We start from the raw sequence: 22,655 nt of genomic DNA, 5'->3' as shown, positions 1-22,655 counted from the left end.
ACGCGTTTTGGGACCCCCCATTTTTCTCAGCCCCCGCTTGACGAATCACCCAGAGACTTTCAGGGTAGGAGCTGAGCGGAGCGCCCCATTAGTTTAGAAAATTTCACGAAGATAAGTCAACCGGCGCCAAAGTTATTCAACATAGAATTTTCAGATTTCCTATGGGAACTCGGTCCTAACTATAACTAGTAGATATATATATATATATACATATACATATACACACATACACACACACATATATATATTTACTTACCTTACTATATACTTACATTGGTAAATGAATGCGAGGTAAAAGCTACACGGTAAAGGCCCTGCTATTCACCTTAATAAATCAGTTACACCATTTGATAGTTGAGGACTGGAAGTGGTAGTAGCATTTGCTCTTCTGTATCATTTTCAATCCTCCACTTGATGAGCCATCAGGAGGTCTATATCTGGCCCCCTTGTTGGGGTATACAATAAAAGTAACACATTGATTCTAAGTCCTTCAGTCACAAGCCATCACACACCCTTCACCACTGTAGTGCTCATGTGTTTCTGAGACGCACACTAAGCACCACCAAAGAACTGACTGTGGGAAATGTTTTCCCTGGTCAGTATCAAACTAGAGTAAGATAACTCCTAGCCTACATGCAAGTAGATTCATATTTGCTTTCTTACCCGTTCCATTTCTTGAAAATCATCATCCAGTTTTGTACCTTCGACTCCGGTAATTTTTTCACTGAGCAACTAAAAAAAATGACAAATTGGTGTTTGTTTAGAATGAAAAAGAAGACCTATTGAAAACATATTTCTAAAAATGTAAGGTTATAAAACCTTCATAATTGGCAGATACAACAAAAAACAGTTTCATAAAATGGATTACTTAGCAAATCTGTCACAATTAAAACTATTTTGTGGACTAGCAGCAATTTCATCTGAAAAAACCCCGAGTAGATGAGCAGAAATTTACGCAATAAGAAAGCATAGACATTTGTTAATATGCATCACATCGTAGTTGAAAAGCAAGGAAAAGGAGCACAGTACAAGAGAGGGACCTTTTACAATTACTGAGGCAGGAAGGGCAGATCAGAGTTCACAGTGGGTACACACTAGGGAGAGGTGCAGAGTAGGGATGGAGCACACAGTAGGGGGTATGGAAGAGGTGAAGACATGCAATAGGAAGACTGAGGTGATATCCTTCAAGGACAGTGCACCGGGGGTTATTAAAGTAGAAATGAGTGGTAGGCACTGAAATTATATGTGTAAATATTCAGGCACCCTGATCTCATTAACAGTCAGAGGAAACAGGGTGGGAAAATCCATCTCCGCGTCGGCAAATTTACAGGTTGTTCTGGCAACCAGTTGCGTGTACTGTGATGAGTCTTGGCTGTAGAGGTTAGTCTTCAGGTCTTGCTGGAAGTAGTAAAGGGAAGGAGTCTTAAAGATCTGGGCTAGGATAGAGATCAAAACCAGTTGAACAATGCAGATAAAAGTATGATGCCTTGGTTTTCCTTTTCTCAATTTTCTGTGTTTTTTGTGAGGCAATATTGATACAGCACTACTTGCAATGTTCCATAGGATGTCAAACTTGGTTGCTAGGGATGGTGCGGTACTGGATTTGCTTTCCCGATAGATCAAGTTTTCAAAGTTATGCTATCAAGCAGTGGAAGGACAAAGGAGGCTGCAGTCTGCCAACAAGCACTGGAAGGACAAATGAGACCGCTGGCTGCATATGGGATGCTCTTGACCACATAAATTGTGTTTTTGAGGAGGTAGAGGAAAGTGTTTAAACAGAAGCAGTTAGAAGACGTTTTACTGTGTGAAGCAAGACCAGTTGATGCTGTGAATTCTTCTTCTGAGTTCTGAAGCGGATGTTGCTGTCAGGGATTTGGCAGTATTGGCGAATTGTTTAGTGAGTTCATCCAGATTAATCTCTGAAAGACATTTCTAGGCTTATGCCAGAGTAAATAGGCCAAAACGTAGTTTTCTTGGGGTTACATTTGAGGTAGGCCTTAAATGCCCATGCTTAAATTGTTGTGAAGTATTTATTCAGCCATTTACGGAGGCCTCAGGAAGAAAATCATCAGGTAGAGCTGAGTGTCATACACTAAACAATGAAAGCTTTTATGCCAGTGAAAAGCACTTTCAGGGACACAATGTTCTGGTGAAAGATCGTGTATAAGAGGAAGAGGCCTTGGAGGACTCTGGACGTGATGGTATGGGCTCAGATCTGGAGAAATGCACATGGACCAGCTGAGCTCTGTTCTTTTCTACAACATTTCTGGAACATTTTATTAATAAAGGAGTTGAGAAAGACCTCTGGTCTGAGATCTGCTCTTCCCCATCAGCTCCGCTGTGCTGTGCCTCGCTGCTGACCACACTCACCTCCACCTGGTAGGTGTTTGAGGCCACTATGCTCTGTGCCGTTCTTCGTGTGCACCTCATACTGCCTTAAGCTTGTTCCCCATCGCCTGTTTTATTGCTGCTCATTTTATTTTGGTTTCTGTCTGCCTGCTTCGCCGCTTAATGCCTGTTGCATGTCACTTTTGATTTCTTCTGATCCTTTTGATTCTGTTGCCCGTTTCCCTCAAGTTCAGTTGCCTGTTACCCATGCCTGAACTCAGAGTTATAAAATACATCTTTAAGTGAAGTTGGTTTTAATATTCTGCGTTTGAAAATACCACTTTTAGAAAGTAGGTATTTTCTTGTCTAACCGTTCAAACCTGCCTCTGCTAGGCTGTGTATTCCTTGTCTGGAGTTTGAGTGACAGGGCTGGGGTATTCCAGGAGACAGGGTGAGGTGGCCCAGTGGTGAATAGAGAGATCTGCATCTAGATGGGTGGGAGGAGTTGCACCTGGGACCTGAATAGGGCTGTGCCTTCCCTCCACAATGCTGGCTCCACCTCCTGTGGTGCGTCTGATGTCTCTGCCCTGCACTCTGAAAGGAAAGAAGGAGCCAGGTAAACAAAGTGCTCCAGGACTGACCAGAACTGGTTTGAACAAGGTAAAGGCCCCTCTGCCTTCAGAGGACAAAGGATTTTGGAGTATAAATATTCGGACCCTGATCCCAAGAATTTAGATCACTTTGGGAAACAAGAAGAAATTCTGCTGAGGAGGGGAAACAAGAAGAAACTCTGCTGAGGAGGGGAAACGAGAAGACACTGAGGAGAGACTATCCCTGAAACTGGGGCATTTGCCTGCAGGGGTTGCCTACTACCAAAGAGAGGAGAAAGGAACTTTGTGTGTACTTTTGCTCAACTAGTGAAGGATCTCCAAGGGCTTAGAAAAGAGCTTGCCTCCTGCTGAAGTCTCAGGAACAACAGACTTAACCCCCCAGCTCCCCAGAGTTCTTTGGAAGTGCCTGCTGCTGTCTTTGGGCCTTCTGAGGGACTGCGTGTCGCAAGGAGCTGGAAGCGCGACTAAAGAAGGAGAAGCGTGCCGCCATCGGAGCTGTTGTCGTCGCATCGCGTAAAGTGCGTCGCCGCTGCAGCTGTCGCATCGAGTGGAAGCGTCTCGCATCATCAAAGAAGTGTCTTGCACCGCCGAAGCGTGTCGCCATCGCAGCCATCATAGCCAACGCATTGCACCGCATCAAGAGAAGAGTCTTGCATCGAGGAAGAAGCGTGTCGCCATCGCAGCCATCGTAGTTGTTGCATTGCACCGCATAAAGAAAAGCGCCTCGCATCATCGAAGAAGTGTCTCGGAACGCCGAAGAAGTGTGTTGCCATCGCAGCCATAGTAGCTGACGTATTGCAACGCATCAAGAGAAGAGTCTTGCATCGAGGAAGAAGCGTGTCGCCATCGCAGCCATCGTAGTTGTCGTATTGCACAGCATCAAGAAAAGCGCCTCGCATCCACGGAGAAGCGTGCCGCCGTCGGAGCGGTTGCATCGCGTAAAGTGTGTTGCCGCTGCAAACTTTCGCATCGAATGGAAGCGTCTCGCAAACGTCGGAGAAGAGTTTCGCCGCCAAGGCTGCTGTCGTCGCAGCGCAGCGCTGAGTCTAGTCTTCTCGCAACATCAGAGAAGCGTGCCGCATCTAGAAGATCTTCACATCTTTATTTCTTTGCACCAAAATCTTCAACGCATCAACATCATTGCAACACTTTCGTTGCCCTGCGTGTCGCATCTAAAAGGTACATTGACCTAAAGTGTTGCATTTAAGAACTAAAGAGAACTAAGCTAAATTCTACCATCTAAAGTAACAGTATTGTGTATTTTTGTCGTTTATGGTCTTGTGGTAAATCTATACAAAGAATACTTATTTTTGATACAGAACCTGTGTGGTGTCCATCTGAAGTGTTGTCACTTGATTACTGTATGTGTTCACAAATGCTTTACACACTGAGATAAGCCTGTCTGCTCATGCCAAGCTACCAAGGGGGTGAGCAGGGGTTATTTTAGGAGTGTACCCCTTTACCCTGACTAGAGGCGAGGGTCCCTACTTGTCACAAGTGCATACCTGTGCCAACAAGAGTCCCTCAAGTCTAACAGTTAGCGAACAATTTGGAGTCCCAGAATCACAAATGGAGCTCAAGGGCAGATGTACGACAATAAATTGCATGTGCAAATGGGTTAGCGACCCGTTTGCGCATGCAAAAACTAATAGGGCCAAGTACGATTCCTAATTAGCAAGTCGCAACTTATTTGCGACTTGCTAAATAGGAATTGCGACTTTCTATTTGGAAGGGGCGTTTCAAAGGCGTCCCTTCCTAATAGTGACTCTCTACCCAATGTATGAATTTTTTGAGCCCGCAATTTGCAGTTGCAAAACAATCTCAATTTACCGCCCTCTTCAAGATGGTGGTAATGTACTCGCAAATGGGAAGGGGTCCCCAGAGGACCCCTTTCCCTTTGAAAATGCAGGGGAAAATATTTTTTAGGGGCAGGCAGTGGTCCCAGGAAACACCACCTGCCTTAGAAAATTAAACGAAAACGTTTAATTTCCTTTTACTAAATGCATTCCGTTTTCCTTTAAGGAAAACGGACTGCATTTGAAAAAAAAAAACTGCTTTTATTTAAAAGCAGTCACAGACATGGAGGTCTGCTGAGCCCAGCAGGCCACTATCCCTGGAAGGGCCAGCCATTCCCAATGGGGTCGCAAATTGAGAGTGCCTCATGAATATTCAGCATTCATTTTGCGACCTCATTGGGAACCACAAACAGTGTCACAGACACTGTTGTACATGGCATTTTGCGACTCGCAAATTGCGACTCTCAAATTGTCATGGTCGTACATCTGGCCCCAAGACTTGAACATGACCGGTATCTATTGAAATAGGAGAGAAGATATTACTGGCATCCAATTTGAGGTCGCAACACTAAGATAATTTTTAATTTATATCATACCCGAGCTAAAATATATAAATGGGGAGGGTCACCTGATGGTAAATGTACCCAATATGGGGCAGAACAGGCGGAAATAAGATCAAGAAATTTCTGAGCAATATTCTTGGTACATTGGTTACCCTCACACCCCTAATGATGTTGCTAGGGCTGATTAATGAAACACAAATTAGTAGGACTTTGAGGAAAGGAGGGTATTTGATCTTTGTGGCAACTACAGTTGCTAGATTGCGTATTGCCTCGGACTGGTTGAGGATAGAGCCGCCATCTATGAAATGTGGAAAGGTAAATTTGCGACAATTTGTAATTTGCAATCTAGTCTGTATATCCTTAAGAGTACTAGGAGAAAAAATCTGGGGTAAGATGTCTGATTGGATGAACTCTTAAATTTTTAGCTACGAATTGCATGGATATCCTCAAAACATAGAATAAGAACTATTGATTATAACATTAGGATTGGGGAGGGAGAGGTCTCTCAAGTGTTTAAATTTTACACGCTGCAAATGCTGGTTTGCATCTTGATGTCAAGTCGATTTTATCATTTCTACTTCCTCCAATTGTACGTGAAAGTTCTTCTATCACCAGAAGTATTAAATTCAATGAGCATTTGTTCAAAATGGCTTGCCATTTTTCAATTAACGCCTTATTGAACTGGAACCTGAATAACAGTGGTTTAATTGGTAATCTCAAACCTTGTGGGATTCTCCGTATCCTGTGGTATTGGATGAGCGTAGAGGCGTTGATTCAGAGACATTCTGGAAATAAACTCAAGTTGTTTGAGTTGTTGTGTGATTGAACCTCCCTGCATATTTCAAGCTTACCATGCCACACTTGGCATGGACTGCAAAGGAGACTGAACTCAAGCCTCTGTGACTGCCTGGTAATCTAGGGTGTTTCTTCCTACCAGGCAACAAGTAGATTTTTTTGTGGACTGACTGTAGAGATTTTTTGTGTGATGTCCCCACTGTAACAAATTTATCTTTCCTTCTGAGGTGTTTGAGAGGGACTGGAACAAATCTGGACAGAATCCATATAGTCCGGTATGGTGGTCTACCAGATAGTGAACGAAAGTCCTCTGCAACAGCCCCCTGATCATATTAGCCCTCCCTTCCCAACAAATACCTGGTATTCTGGTGGCTATCTGCCCTAACGTAATTGACCTAGTTCTTGGGGAGATACTGGCCACAAGCAAAACACCATAAAAATGTATTTGAATTACAGTACTAACGATTTTATGAAATCTGCACTAAATCGTGTAATCTCTAATTTAATGTACTTTGGATTCTATAATGCATTGCTCTTAAACTACTCACTTGCGCTGCAATCTCTAGAGCTTTTTTGTTGTATTTTATTGATCTTTACGTTTGACCATTATCTGGATAAAGCACCAAGAACTTTAGTCAGGTATTTGCACACCTTGTCTGGCATGGTTAAAAAAAGACTAGGGGAAGGGCAACAAACACGGAGGCAGCGCTCTAGTGTTCAGATGCTCAATTAGTTTACTGCCTTAAAAGCAAGGCTGCAGCGCAGATGCGCTAGTCCATGGGCCATAACGGTAATTCACCTAGTTCTCAGGGACGGGGGAAATTCTGGCCCTGAGCAAGACACTAAAAACTGAAATATCATTTAATACGGGGAAATACGGGACTGTATGAATTTGAATTATTCACCAACGATGTTCTGAAATCTGCACTAAATCATGTAGTCTCTTATTATTGAATGTTCTTTGGATTTTAAAAAGCATATCTCTTAAACTATTCCGCAATCTCTCGAGCTTTTAAGTTGTATTTTATTGATCTCCCCATTCCCCAGTATTTGGATAAGGCACTAAGCACTTTAGTCAGGGATTTGCATACGCTGTAAGGCGTGGTGATGACAAACTGGGGGCAGGCCAGTGAACTAGGAAGCAGCGCTCTAGTGTTAAGAAAAGCCCAATTAGTTTACTGCCTAAAAGCATGGCCGCTGTGCGGGCACGCAGCGGACGTGCACAGCGAACGCACTACTTGCGTGCCAAAGGCATACCTAGGGCAAGCCCGACTGCGCCCGTCTGCATTCAGTGGCAGACATGCTGCTGGTTCCAATGCAGAACTAAGACCCTCAATGACCTTTACTACAGAAGAACTTCGCAGTTTAAACTACAGCACAATGCAATGCAATGCAGAAGTCCCATACTAGGTCCATGTTGCTGCCTCTCCTGCCAACCCCTTAATCACCCTCTGAATTTGAAAGTCACTAACAATAACAATCATTCAGCTACCCACAGTAACATTAAAGCCACCTTAATTAATGTACACTCACTTCCCAAGCAAGCTCTGGATATATATAACAATTTAGGAAGAACAACTTGATGTCTTATTTATGACAGAGTCACAGAAACCTGGTTAACAGAGAATTCCTGCCCTGCCCTACAGCTGGAGCACCCCCTTCGCTACACCTGCCTGCATCTGGACGGGGAGGGTATGAGGGGTGGCTATTATTTTTAAAACTCACTGAAATGCATCTCCTTTAACGTGGAAGGCATTACGGATGCTGAAGACATGGGTTTGTTATATCCCCTTCAGCTTAATGTTCTTTAGCCAGTGTACTGCTTTATAGTCTATATCCCAAGCATTGAGCCTTAAAGCCTTCAATTATGTCGACTTAATAGTGATAGGAGATTTCAACATTCAGCTGGACTAACCTTCAGACAACCAAGCAGCTAAACTGATAGTCATTCACCGACATCAATCTTGCAACATCAATCCTGAGTCCCAACCACGAAGCAGGCCACAGTGTAGATGCTATCTCCTCTAATGCTAAGGTAGAACACAACAAACCTTTAGAAATATCCTGGACAGATCACTTAATATTACCTGTTGCATGGTCGTGGCCATTCCAAAAAACTCAGGACGAACTGAACCTTTCCATGAGATTTGTGCCTGGAACTAAATAGATAACCCCTACTGAAGCAAACCCTTGAAGCTACCAAATCCACACTCTCAGGGAACATCACAACAGATGAGGTTACTGTGAATGACTGGGTTGCACAGGCTCCCTCCGTAGCAGCCCCAATAACCAAGTCAAGGTCCACCAGACTTTTCCAGTCCACCCAATGGTTCACCCCTTGTGGAAATTGGATTTTTGGTTGGCTAGGACATGTGCCTAAGCCAGGCAGAAACCACCACTTGAATCAGGGCAAGGGAGTTACACTCTGAAGATAACCCCTGCTTACCCCCTTGGTAGCTTGGCAGTGTCGATGTGTAAAGTGTTTCCGCAGAACACACACAGCAGCGACACACTAGGCACACCACAAAAGAAACTCCACACAAGGTTATATAAAAATAGCATTTGTATTACTCATAAAACACATAAGAGCATAATCACATACACTGTGCCACCTGGCACTAGGTATTACTTTACAGGGGATGATATCCATTACAGGGCCAATCGGGCCACTGTCATATCCATTAGAACGTACAAGTAGTAAAACAACCAGTAACTAATAGTAACCCCTGTACTTTGCATAACACACATCATGCATAGATCAGATTAGGCATACATCCTTTTACTAGTGCACCACAGTAACACTCATGGGGTGCAAACATCACCTTAGGGCCTTACGCCCCACCAGAACACAAGGTGCTCTCCAGGACAACTGGCCTCCCTCGGGGGCCCGTCTGGGGCTGTTCCATAATGCCCTCTGTCTAGAAGTCAGGGCTCTCCTGGCTGCCGATGCAGCACTACTTCTGGGCACAATCCTCACAGGAGGGGAGGGGGTGCAACTCACCCTTGTCATCCTTAACAATGTGCCCCACGTTGCAGCTGCCTCGATCTGAAGGTGCAGCTGTATCAATTGCAACAGGCACCAATAGTGCCTTGTGAGCCCCACTCAACAGGCTCCTCTGGTGCTGGTGGCAGGCACCAACTGTGTGCACTCTCAGCCCCACCTACCCGGGGCTTCGCACTGGCAGGAAGAAAGCTAGGCCAAAGTCTCCTTGGGCCCGTGAGGCTCTCCCTCCTCCTCCGGCCGCCTCAGTCACCACGCAGGGCTCCTCTTCTTGTGGCAAATAGATACACAGGTAGTCTGGCATGGAGCAAAGCCTCCGTCGGCCTACCCTCCTCCAGGAACACGCTTGCCTGATTTCCGGCAGCCCCGTCCGCGATTGGCTTCCCCTCTGGGTCAGCCTTGCCCCTGATCAGGCAACAAACGCACCTGACTTCCAGTTTTGCTTTACGGCTAGAGCCCCCGTCTCGGGCTCAGATACGAGTGAAGTCTCTGCCACATCTTGGGCACAGCAATGCAGCTCTCCACACGCTGCACGGCCGCACGCTCAGGGCACAGTTGGAATACTCAACAAAGCAGCCCGCCAGCCAGGCGGCTAGGAAAGTCAGTGGAGGAACAAAGCGCTCGACCAGTCTCCCCCGTGGAACATAAAGCAGGGAGCTGGCAGCACCCTTCTCGCGCTGGACACGCTACCTAGAGCAATGGCAATCAGCTCCCAGAAAGCAGGGGAAAATCCAGTGCTTGCCACACACTGAGTCCAAAGTCACAAGGGGCAGATCTGGGCCCGGCTCACAGGGCCCTCCAGCAGGGAGGGAGTCCTTTGTGGCGGTTCCTCTAGGCGCCCCGCCGCCCTTCAGCCCCAAGTAAGTACCAACAGCACACTATTCATGGGTCACAGCCCCAATACTTAAACCACATGTCTCCTTTGTTCTGCCTTGGCACAGGGCATAGGACCAGTTCAAACCAGTTCTGGGGGCACTTAACAAGTGCACAACAGTCCCCACTGACCGTGTAGGTCCTGCCCCCCGACACACCACAGGGGGGCGGAGTCAGCATTGTACAATGCAGGCACAGACCTAATCAGGGTCAGGGGCTACTCCTACCACTACTCCAAATGCAGATCAGGCCCATTCAGCCTAGCGCTGACTCGCCCAGTCCCTCTGGAGCCACTGCACCTCCCCAGTCTCTGTCACTCCAGAGCCAGACATGCAATACACAATAGGCAGTCACAAAGACACATAGCACACAGAAATGCCCACTTCTAAAAATGGCATTTCTAAAATAGTGATAATACATCTGCGAACACCATTACGCAGCATTTATTACCACTATTCCAAATATACCAAACTTGACCACTCTTCTCCTCTCAGGTCAGGAATTACTACTGAGGCACATATCCGGGAATCCCCAATGCATTCCTATGAGAGGGCAGCATCACAGTAGTGAGAAACCAAAATGGCTGTTTGTCACTACCAGGACATGCCACACATAAGGCACTTTTACCTACAGCGCACCCTGCCCATAGGGCTAGCTTGGGCCTATCTTAGGGGCGACTGATCTGTAGTAAAAGGGGAGTCATAGATGTGGCACCCACTTTATGTGCCACGTCACAGCGGCAGTATACCGCGCGCGCAGGCCCAGCAATGACATAGGCCTGAGACAGGTTTGAAAGGCTACTTTGGTGAGTGGCGCAAGCAGCGCTGCTAGCCCACCAGTAGCATTTAATTTACTGGCCCTGGGTATATGAGATACCACTTTTAAAGGGAATGATAGGTAAATTAAATACGCCAAACAGGTGTAGGCCAATCTTACCATGTTTACCCTAGAGAGCACATGCACTTTACACTGGACAGCAGTGATAAAGTGCCCAGAGTCCTAAAACCATCAACACCAGGTCAGAAGAAATACCAGGAGTAAGGCAAAAAGTAAAGGGATGACCCTGCAAAAAGGGCCAAGTCCAACACCCCTCAACTTGTGGACAAGAGGAAGGGCTGACGAAACTGGAACGTCCATGGAGAAAACAATGTAATGAAGTGGACAAGAGCCACTATAAATGGGCCTTAAGCACATATCATGGCAATTTGAAATCCGCATGATGTGCTTTTTACACTAACAGAATTGCAAAAGCGAACAATAATGCAAAAAATTCTTTAAAATCGTATTGAATTTCACAGATCAAAAATATTTTGCATCCCCTTTTTAGACATGCGCTTTCTTTTGCTCTCACCTGAGCAATTTGTTTGAGAACAAAATGCAAAAAATACCGGACACCCTAATATCAAGGGATAACACAGTGCCCCAGAACATCATTTGTCCCCCCTTACCTGTGGCACAGATCAAACTAATCCAATTAATTGCCCCTACCAACCTGAACTGGAGAATCTTTTCTCCAAAATTAAATCTGGATCTCCACAGGATCCACTTCCACCCAAAGTCATGAAGTTGTTAGGGACCATTCTCGCTCCCATTTATCAGAAGCTCTTCTCCTCCTCCCTGCAATCAGGCATTCTTCTGGCCGAGTGGAAAAAGGCCAGTGTCAAACCATTACTCAAGAAATCAAATGCTTATCCAAAATTTTTTTCCATTTTAGATCCGTGTCCCTACTGCCATGGATTTAAAAAAAAACAAAAATCGATCAAGCAGTTAATACACAGTCCTTTTTGGAAGCCTATAAGGTCCTTCACCCCTCACAAGTCGGATTCAGAGCTCTCCATAGTACAGAGTCAGCTCTGATAGAAATCACTGACTCATTAAAAGATGCAGGATACAATTCCACGATAATTCTTCTGGACCTCTCAGCGGCATTTGACATGATTGCACATGAGATACTAATTCAACGTCGTGCCTACATTGGGGTAGAAGGACATGCTCTGACCTGGCTAAAGTCCTTCCTTGGACATAGAGAAAAAGGTGTGTGGCTCAAGCCATTCTTTTCAGAAGCCTAAACTGGGGAGAGGATGCAGCCTTACGGCTAGAGTGGTCGACCTCGAAGCTGGGGAAATCGGGTTCGAGTCTCAGCAACGAAGCTAAACATCCTGTGATTCTGGGCAAATCACTTAATCTCCCCGTGCCTAACAAAAATGAATATATCATTCTGTAACGAAACTGGTGCTCATGTAGAGCGCTCTGATACCCGATTTGGGTCTAATTTGCGCTATATAAAACTCTATTTAAAAAAAAAAAAAACACACATTAAGTACAGAGTGCATCAGGGCTCTGCCCCGAGACCCACTCTTTTTAAAATTGATATGACCCCTTTGGCATATCTTATTGAATATTTTGATTTTCTGGTAGTCTCTTACGCAGAGGACACCCAACTGCTGCTGATATACAAGAACGACAAAAAGGCCAAATCTAAATTCTCGGCTTGTGTCGCAGCAGTGATGGGCTGACTCAACCCCAACTCTCTAAAATGCAACCCCAACAAAACGGAAGGAGATCCTGCTATTTGGAACAGATCCGTGGCTAGGGGCTTAGCCATCCAGTTGTGAGTCCCCTCCTCACTGGAATGCCCAGAAATCTAGGGTACCTTGTGGAAACCAGCTATCATTCAAACCTCAGATTGCCACAGTAAAAAAAATATTAATGCTGGATCTTAAGAATGCTGAGTAAGTTCCTCAAACTCCTCCCATGGGATGCTCAGAATATGGACATGCAGGCACTGATCCTGTCCACACTGGGCTACACAAATGTCCTTTGCAAAGGAATCCTAGATCACATGACTCATAGGCTACAAAAAATCCTAAATATAGCCAAGCTCACCAAACATACTCCCCTTACTCATTATCGCAAACAACTGCACTGGCTACCAGTGAAAACAAAGAGTCATTTTCAAGGAACTAACGATAGCCCATCTGCTTTCTATAAAACTGATTCCCACTACCTTCAAAATAGAAGGTAGTGGGGACAGATTTGTGGCTACTGCCCACAAAGAGCCCTCTGCTCACAATCAGCACATTTGCTAATCATTCCCGCTAGAAAAAGGAAAAAGTGGAGAGGGATCTGCCTGCTCAGTCCTGGCAGCCAGGTACTGGAACGATCTTCCAATCCTCTTCAACTGCATCGCGGCTTAAAAAATATTCTGCAAACAAATAAAAACCCGCCTATTCCAAGACTAGATGTCATACTCCATACTGAGCATATAGCCTAGTGCCGATACACTCTCGCAGTAGCAGTGCGCTTTACAAATCCCACCATTCATTCATTTATTTATTCGTCCATTGGGTTTGCAGTGCACCCAAATCCCAACACAATATTTTTATTTGTTTAAATGGCTCTTGACTGTACTAATATTTAGTGCAGCCTAGAGGAGGGCAACACCTGGATCCTAGTCAGTGGTCAACCTCAGCCTCTAGGCAGTTTTACATTACACACGTTGAACCTTTTGAAAGAAAAATATATGCAGAAGAAAAAGCCACTATGCTAACCCTAATGCCTCCAGTAGCATACATCTGGCTCTGTGTTGTGAAACATAAGCAAGGAATTCATTCCCTAAAACACAAGTGAAAGCTAATTCACAGCACTTCAAGTTTCAGAACCTTTCCTGGAATCCTAGTAAAAATGCATCAAAAAATTAATGTCAGAGGTTATTATTTGCGGGTTTGATGGTCTTGAAACTTACTATCCAGCTGACAGCTAGTGCGATAATATAAAATCCTTTGGTGGCATAGCAGTTGTTAAGCCCAGCGTTTCTTACATTTTCTTTCACTCTCCAGGGCTTTGGATTATCCAGTCTGGGTTTTTCCTCCGGTGGACAAAAAGACTACAACTGTGTTTTTTGAAGATCACTTAGGCATATTTTTCATCAATAAGACCTGGTTTTCTGGTCATTAGTTCTATTCATCAGTAAGAGGTGCAGGGCCCTACTCTCTCTTCTAAGTCTTATTTGTACGTTTTGGCAAATTTACATTACTAAGGAAATTCTGTCCAAGGTGCTGTTAGAATTCTACCTTAATACGGATGTATTGCTACTGGTTCTTTCCTCTTACAGAGAAGGGAATTAGCTTTCCCTTCTGGATACAGCTAGGGAAGGCATTTCATCTGGACTGAGCAATGTCCTTCCAGGCACCACAAACATTATTTTTCAACTTTGCACGGATTATAAAGTCACAAAGCCATCCGTACTAGCTAACGTCATTCAATTTGGCTTATAACCATAACTATATCAACAGGTTGTCCAGGTTAAGTCTGTCCATAGAATAGTCACCCCTTGGAAAGAGCGCAGGGTGGTATCTGTCTAACACCGTTCAAGTTACAATTTGAGATTTCTGTCCCACTGAGTTTTGCACTTCAATTTGATCCAATGCTGCAGCCTTTACCACTAAAAGTGGAATTACTGCAGCAGTCTTTGACAAATCTGTTTGAGTCACGTACGAATATAATTTGTTTATTTTCAAAAGCACTGTCCAGGTCAATAGGTCTGACTATTTGTATGTGAAATTTCTTCATCATCAATTAGCAGTACATGAGTATGCCATGGATGGAAAAATGAGTGACTGAATGTAAGGATATGTTTGGGTAACTGAGTACATGGATGGATGATTACATGAATGAAAGACTGAATAGGTGGATGCAGACAGGTTACAATAATCTTATAGGCTGTTCATCAACTACAGTGTGAGGTCAATTATGTGATGCTAGTTGTAGGGCAAAGGGTTAATTTGATGCAAATACATAGTATGCAGTGAGGTGAGAAAGAGTGGGAATGCGGTGGTGGTGGAAGAAGTTTGTTGGTGGCGGATAACTATGTGGTGCTTTTTAGATGATAAAACCAAATCCATGAACAGAGTGGTAGTCTTAGGAGGGAGGTGGTACAGTGGCAAGCCGCGGATGGCAGTGTGGTGATGGGTGTCATACTATGGTACTATTAGGTGGTATTACACTGATGTTGCTACAGTGTTCTGTTCGAGTGTTGTGGTGATGGGTACACTCGTACTATGCAGTAGTTTTGTAGTGGGAATAGTAATTGGGTGGTGGGCTTGGTTTTGTGCTATTTGTAGGTTGTCTGGTGCTGCATGGGGAATAATACCTGTGAGTATAGTTTTGCTGACATGTTGCATAGTCTTGGGGGTGGAACTAACATCATGTATTTCATACTGTAACTGTGTGCAGTGGTCTGAAGTGGTAGCACAGTGTTGTGGGGTTACAATGGTACTATGGTGGATATGTAGTGCTGTGAGGTAGTGTATTTGCTGGGTTATGGTAATGTGATTTACAACTCCTTGCCCTCTATTTTGGTGCTGGAGAGGTTCCCCTGAAATGGAAACAAGCCATTGTTCTACCACTTCAGAAAGAACATTCTGCTGGTCATATGGCACTAGACAATCTACGCCCCATCTCTCTATTTCCGAATTTTGCCAAAATATCAGAGAAAGTGTTAAACGGCCACTTACTGGTCATATCAACTCAAATGATCTCTACTACACCACTCAGTAGGGCTTCAGGGTATCTTATTCCACGGAATCGTCTTTTTTGCTAGCCACGGAAACGCTAAGGAATTGTGCGGATGCTGGTCAAACTGCTGCACTGGTCCTTTTGGACCCAAGTGCGGCCTTTGACACTGTCTCGCATAGTCTCCTTTCTCAAAGACTTAGTCAATGCGGGGGTCGAAGGAAATGTGTTCCGCTGGCTATGTTCTTATCTTCATGACCGAAGCTTTCAAGTATCTCAAAACCCTTTTCTTTTGGAACGTTTGCATCTAGCGCAAGGGGTCCAACAGGATTCCATTCTAAGCCCTACTTTGTTTAATCTTTACATTCGTCCCCTTGCAGAAATTGTGGAAAGACATAATGTGACAATTGTGTCATATGCAGATTACTCACAGCTTATTGTCACTTTATCACGAGATCCTGGAGCTTCAGTCACTCGCTTCTCGCTATGTTTAAGATGAGTTGGCCACCTTAATGCTAAGTCATTGCCTCAAACATAATAGTAATAAAACAGAGGTAATGATTGTAGGGAAGATGCCCTCTATCTGGTCCTCTGCCTGGTGGCCTGCCTCTTTGGGACGAACCCCCACTCCCAAATCAGTAAGTAAAATCCCTGGGATCTGGTTCAACTCGGAACTATCCTTTGACTATCTAATCAGAATAGTCGCGGGTAAGTGCTTTGGAATCCTTAAAAGGCTAAGGAAACTTATTGATCTCCTCCCCTTAGCAGCCATTAAGACTACCATGCATGCCTTGGTTATTTCTCAACTAGACTATGGCAATGCCCTATATCTGGAGGCGACCAAAGGAAGTCTGACCATGCGTCAACGCATTCAGAATGCTGCAGCTCATCTGGCATATGGTCCCCCTAGAAGATCCTCAGCCTCCAAAGTAGTGAACACTCTACATTGGCTGCCTGTCGAGAAAAGAATTACCTATAAAGCAATGTGCTACTGCCATATAATTTGGTGGAATAGAAGCCCCAGCTATCTGCATCCTCTAAGCACGCCTTATACTCCTTCTCGCACTCTTAGATCAAGCAGTACGCGTCAGGCTAACGTTCCCAAAATCTACAAAGTAAGAATGGGCGCCCACTCCTTCAGCTACCTGGCAGCAACAATTTAGAACTCACTACCTGTGCCGTTGATATCTTGTCTGATAGAACACAACTTCTGTGAAAAACATTTAAACATCTGGCAATTCATGTCATAATTCTGGTCCTTCTTTTTATATCTTCTAGGCATCTGCTCTTTATGCTTTTGCAGGTTTGGGCGGATTCTTTCTCCGCATTATCCTATTTTGCAAGTTGTCCTTTGAAGCACACAAACATGTCCTGCCGTTACTGATTGACCTATAGGTGCTGTCATTGATTGACTTCTGGGGTTGGGCAAAAACACGACTCAAGGGGGACGTTCTGGTTACATGATGCCTTGTTTTGAATGTTTTCCTATTGGCTAATATTTGGCAGATCTTGTATGTCCATATTGGCATTTTGCATGCTTGCATGAGCCAGGACTGCCCCTTTCTTTTATGCGGAGTATGTAACCCACACATATATAAGGCCCCAGTGTTCTGCTCTCTTTGGACTGCCTCATTCAGTTGCTGCGGCTTCTGGGTGACGTAGTCACACTCATTTTGAGTTTAATAAAGATGTTCTTTTATATTTCAGTTTCAGTGCCAACTTCTTTTTTTTATTAGTTTAACCCTGAGAAGGAAAATTGAATTTCTTCAATTGGTGCCCTCTCTGAGGATCATCAGGAGTGGCTATCTGAGGGAACGATCTTGTCAGGAGACTGAAATCTACTGAGGAGGACAGGACAGGACTCTACTAAGGAGGTACTCTGTGTACGGAGATTCTGGGGATTCTTTGTCTCTGCAGCCCAGTATATTTCTGATCTTCTTGATTTTGATCCTCCACATGATATCACTCCTGACTGAGAACTTTTTTTTTGGCGCGAGTATTCTAAAAAAGACCGTTAGGTCATTCAGAACTTGGCAGTTAGAATTTGGACAACCTTTTTATTGGTAAGAGTCGTTATGAATTTGTGTTGGCCAACTTTGGATTTGTATTGGATTGATATGCAAATTGCAATTTGTGTAGGCAGCTCATGAGGAGATTTTTCTCTACTTTGTATAAAATTTGAACGGTGCAACGTACGGAGAGTACCTTAAGCACTACTTTGATTATAAATACTTGCATATTCTGCAGTATTTTTTTGGCATGCCTGTTTCAAGCTCACATCGAAGAATGTGTTGCTTTTTTGTTTCTTAGTGAGATGTGAATTAAATTAGCCGGCTCCCATGAGGGAATACCTAAATAGGTTTAGGTATAAACACATATTTCTTCCTTGGTGATTCTGTATCCCCAGGGAATTAAAATATGGACATAATACATACAAGGATCCTTTGTTCTGCGCAATCTTATGAATGGAGTGTATTTTGGCTTCGTGGACATATAGCAGTCTGTTGGGCTGGTTTTTTGCAGTCTTTTGGAACACTATTAAGAAGCGTTTCTTGTAAATATGACTTGCAACTAGTATTTACAAATGGTTTGGTTTAAGTACAGTCTGTGGGCTGTCCTTTGTTTCTGTCCTAAGTGTTGATCTGTGGGTTAAATATATGTGTCCTGAGTGTTTGACCCCTTTCTGTTTATGTCTGAAATTAGCTCAATGTGTGTTTGTGGTTTTTCTTGATGTTTTCAGTCTGTTAAGCAAAATGTCAGTTAATTAATATTAAGTAGAAATTAAATAAAAATCCAGAAATGAACCATGTGATATGCTAAATAGCTATATGTTGCTATATAATTTATAGAGTAAGCAACTATGCACATGTACAAACTGTTAAAATGCTTAAAAAAATAAAATTAAAATATACATTCACTAGGAATACAGTGGCGTCAAAAACGAAATTGTGTGTTTTGTAGAAAAATAAACTTATAGTATTTTTTACTTACATACATTGTATTAGATATTAACAGGCAAACACTTCAGCTGAAGTAAATTTTTGCTGAACTCAAACGCAACACGCATTGATATGTCTTCGTTTGAAAAAGACTGCCACCGTGCTCATGTTATAACACTGAGAGAAGCTTTTATTGTCGCTCAGCAAGCAGCTCTAATAGACAGGAATGTTTACTCAGCCAGGACTTCGCCCTCAGTTGAACACGAGTGAAACTTTGCATTTCAAAATGTTGTTTTAAAAAGGTTCCAAAACTGAGGTTCATTATTTTGTATTACAGGAAGACATTTCAATTAAGGGTTTCCTCTCTTTAGGCATTTGTATAAGAATATTTTTGGTTCTAATGTTAAAATAATTGTTCTGTTAAAAAAAAAAGTGGCGAAGAAAAAAAAATGTTGTCATGTTTTAAGTTAGGCTTCTGTGCTTAGGCCTATAAATGAATGCATCTAAAATGATAGGCAAGGGATGCAGCTTGCTTTTATATGTGAAATTATCAAAAATGATTGGATTTATCAAAAATAATTATTAATTATGAAAAATAATTAAAAATAAGTGCTTCTAAATTCATTTTTTTACTATTTATAAAGCTTAATACTCATACTGTGACCTCCTAGCATTATAATTTAATTTAAGTTGTGTTGTACTGCATAGGGAGGACATTTGTATATGGAATTTCACTTGGCGCAGGCTTAAAAAAACTCATTGTTCTAAAGGATTTGCAAGAGATATGTCTAATGTCCAATATCTGCAATCTGTAAAGAACATTCTGAGGATGATTAATATGTAGCACAATTATAGGACATTTATTTTTAAGTGCCCCAAATATCAAAGTCGAAATTGGTTAAAATAGACTATTTAGCAGCATTCTTGCCCTTTACAATAGCTTTAAAGTGCCTTAGGCTTCAGTAAATGCATATATTTAGGTATAATACAAATTTGCAGGTTGTTCCCATTTGGGGTTGCTTTTAATGTCTCAGTGAGCCAATGTGCCCATGCAGAGGTTTGGGTTTAATATCAAGATTGAAGGTTCTAACTCTAGCTAGACCTACTGAGACGTTCATCCTTTTAAGGTTGATGAACTAAGTACCGTTGCATAGGGTAGTAACAAACATTTGTTCTAAAGCTAGTATGTTATGTTATTATGTTCTGTGAGTTATTCACAGTAAATGTTTTAATAATTTAAGAATAGAAATAAATTGTAGCCCCTAAAAGAAGTAATATATATAACATGTGTTTTTAAAAAGGGTTAATTATTGCAGGTTAGGAAGAGTTAGGAAGGTTTTTTTTGTCTGTGACAAGCTTCAGGGTGAGGAGAGAGACAGGGCTGAGGAGCGCAGAACGCGAGGCAGATTTTGACCTTGAGGTCAGTAAGGTGGGAGTTAGGAGTGAGTGTAAACTGATGGAGAAACCATTGCTTGGGAAAGCTTCTCTGACAAGAAGATATTAATGCTTGCACTCTATAGGAACCTTGAAAAGTGGCGGGGACCAGGAATGCTGGCAGAGGCTGGATAGCAGCCCAGAAAGTTCTGCTGAGGTGTTATTCTTAGCTCTTGGAGGACTGTGCAAGGTCGAGAAGTGCATTCCTACACGGCCTCGCTCAAAGCAGGGCCTCAAAGGGGGTGATGCATTCATATTTTTGCTTTTGAAAATACTGTCCATGTAGTTGCCTTAATTTAAGATGGTTGGTTACAATTGATATTTTGTGTGTTATGTGAAGTATCTATCAGCAGCAGGTTGAAACAAGATGATTTTTTTTTTGTATGACTTCTTTGAAAACAAAACAAAATGTTTGTGTGTTTTCCATGTTTTTGCATTTTGTCCTTCTATGAATTGTTCCTGCTGATCCTGTGTGTCAGAAGTGACACAGTAAGTTATATTTGACAGCCGGTCACCACTAACTGGTGACCAGCTGTCAAACGGAGGGTTAGGAAAGTAAAAAAGTGTAATTTTCATTTTAAGCCTGACAAATTAAGAAGGCCCGAATATTGGGTTTTGGGCTGCAGGTTCATAGTGCATAAAGTACATGACATGGTGTTGTGAGGAACTGGAACATTTTGACTTTTGTGTATCACCCATACTCTTGGTATTGTGTCACAAACTTGACTATCACCCGAGTAATTTTTCGTTCTTCCTATAGATTTTTCTTTTGCCGCTTCTCCCCTGATTGATGTTGCATTGTGCCTAGTTATTGGGGATTTTAGCTATGTCCTAGTCCCATTTCTCTTTTTCGAATTCCTTTCACCAGTCAGCCCTTTTATTATTATTGGTGTATTGTTCAGGTTCACATTTCCAGACTGTAGTAATGTACCAGGGACCCCCATATTATGTATAATTACCTTTTTGTATGACCAGACTGGTTTTTAAGAATTTTCTTTAGGCCTACTTCAATGTTTTCCAGTCTGACTGTCAGGGTAGTGATGGACTGGTTAACTGACTCAATACTATAGTAAGACAAGTTTTCCACCTCAATAGAAGATACCTTACATTTTTTTTTTTTTAACATGACAAATTTTCAATTACTATTTTAATTTGTTTTTTTACCTTTTTGTTCCTGCTTCTTTAATTTTCGGTGGGATCAGATGTGTTCTAAATCATGGAAATACCAGGACTCTCTAGTTCTTGTCTTTTGTTTCCACATTTGATTATTAGCCTGTGTATTGCATAGTGCACCTGATGCACAGTTATTAAAGGGAGGTATTTACATGTCCCTGATAATCTGTATCATGTGATTTCTCTTTTGAGGTGTTCTAGATAAGGAATTTAGGAACACCTAGACGTAATCATTGAAAAAAAAAAAAAGAAGAAAAACAAATGTTTACCCCATTAGGCAATGCCACCATGTGATAGAATTCCCATGTAATTATCTACCCTCAGATGGCAGAGGATAATGAAGGGTACCCAAATTGAAGAGACTAGAAGTACTGCCTTTGAGAATGACAGTGTATTCTAGACCAGAGTTGTCCTATGGCGTATGGTCACTACCTAGCAGATTGTAGGCCACCTGCTTGCAGTCCCATTGTTAAATACAATGAACTGTTTTTATACTAAACTGAGGGAAACTAACAACTGTGTCACATTTCCTACGTCACTAGATTCTGCGGGAATTAAGTCATAATAACCTGCAGAACACTGATTTAAGCCTAATTCCCATCAGTGACAGCTACAGATGAAAGACGGACGTCTTGGCCATACAGTCCCAGCACCCAGAAAGTAGCAAGGCTGGACAGCGATCGCCAGCGCGCCATTAATGGTATCTCCAAAGCATCGTACTTGCTCCATCAGACGGCGTTGGACATCACAAAACCAGAGTTTCAGTTTAAAAGAGCGAAAGAGAAGGATCCCTGTTGTTGATGGCAGAGCTTGTCTGAGGCTTCAGTTTTCTACCTGTCATGTGCTGGTAACCTCTGACAGTGTGCAGTCCCTTGAGCCCCTTGGCCTGAGTTTTGGCCCCTCCCCCCTCTCTTTTCTTTGCTCCAACGGAAGGGCAATGCAGCGGAGGATCTAAGGCACTACATGATGAAAGGAAAATTAAATGAAAGAGCAGCCCAAACATCCTCTGACACTGAATAGCGAGTGTTGGAGCCTGAAAGTGTTGCTGAGCGTGAAAGTCTGTTGCTCTTTCCGATTAATAGTACTTGGGTCTGTACGAGATGATCTGTGCCCATGACCAACGAAGAGCACAATATCTGTAGTGCCTGCCGCAGAGGAAATATATTGGTGCACTGCCTTGAGACATTGAGACTTTCGAGTAAGCTGTGAGTGTTTGCCAGGAGGGCACTCCAACGGATACTGAGCAGCACTATTTTCATGGAAGGCCTGAATGAAGAGGCCCAATGCGGAAGAAAACAACAGAAGCAGATTTGATGGACGATAGAAGCCTACCAGAGAGGCTTAGCACGGACTTTGGCATAGTTATGGTTGCACAAGCGGTTCCCGTCCAATTGCATAGAATGGGTGTTAGGAGACTGATTCTTATTGTTTTGCTGGCATTGTTTTAGAGTAGTATTCTGTTTAGTAAAAGCAGAATGAGGTCTATCCTCTGTTGAAGAGTATCCCCATTTCATCCTTTGCCACAACAAAAATATGTCTGTAACCGCCAACGCAACCTTAAGCTCCCATATCAATCCACAGTCATTTGTGAGCTCTAGTCAGCAAGCCCCTAACCTTCAAACCTCAGA

General features: G+C 43.1%; 1 long non-coding RNA gene across 1 annotated transcript in view; it reads right to left on the bottom strand.

Annotated features, from left to right (window-relative positions):
* LOC146860420 (uncharacterized) overlaps positions 1 to 22,655 on the bottom strand; it is a 112,961-nt gene that overhangs the window by 32,240 nt on the left and 58,066 nt on the right. The window contains exon 2 of the long non-coding RNA XR_014979149.1: positions 664 to 732. This is a non-coding gene — a long non-coding RNA (uncharacterized LOC146860420). The remainder of the gene's footprint in view (positions 1 to 663; positions 733 to 22,655) is intronic.

The sequence above is a fragment of the Triturus cristatus genome, chromosome 3_1 (assembly GCF_964204655.1).
Source record: "Triturus cristatus chromosome 3_1, aTriCri1.1, whole genome shotgun sequence".
Classification (NCBI taxonomy): Eukaryota; Metazoa; Chordata; class Amphibia; order Caudata; family Salamandridae; genus Triturus; species Triturus cristatus.
The sequence above is the reverse complement of the archived record's forward strand: the minus strand, read 5'-3'. Positions and strand labels throughout refer to the sequence as shown.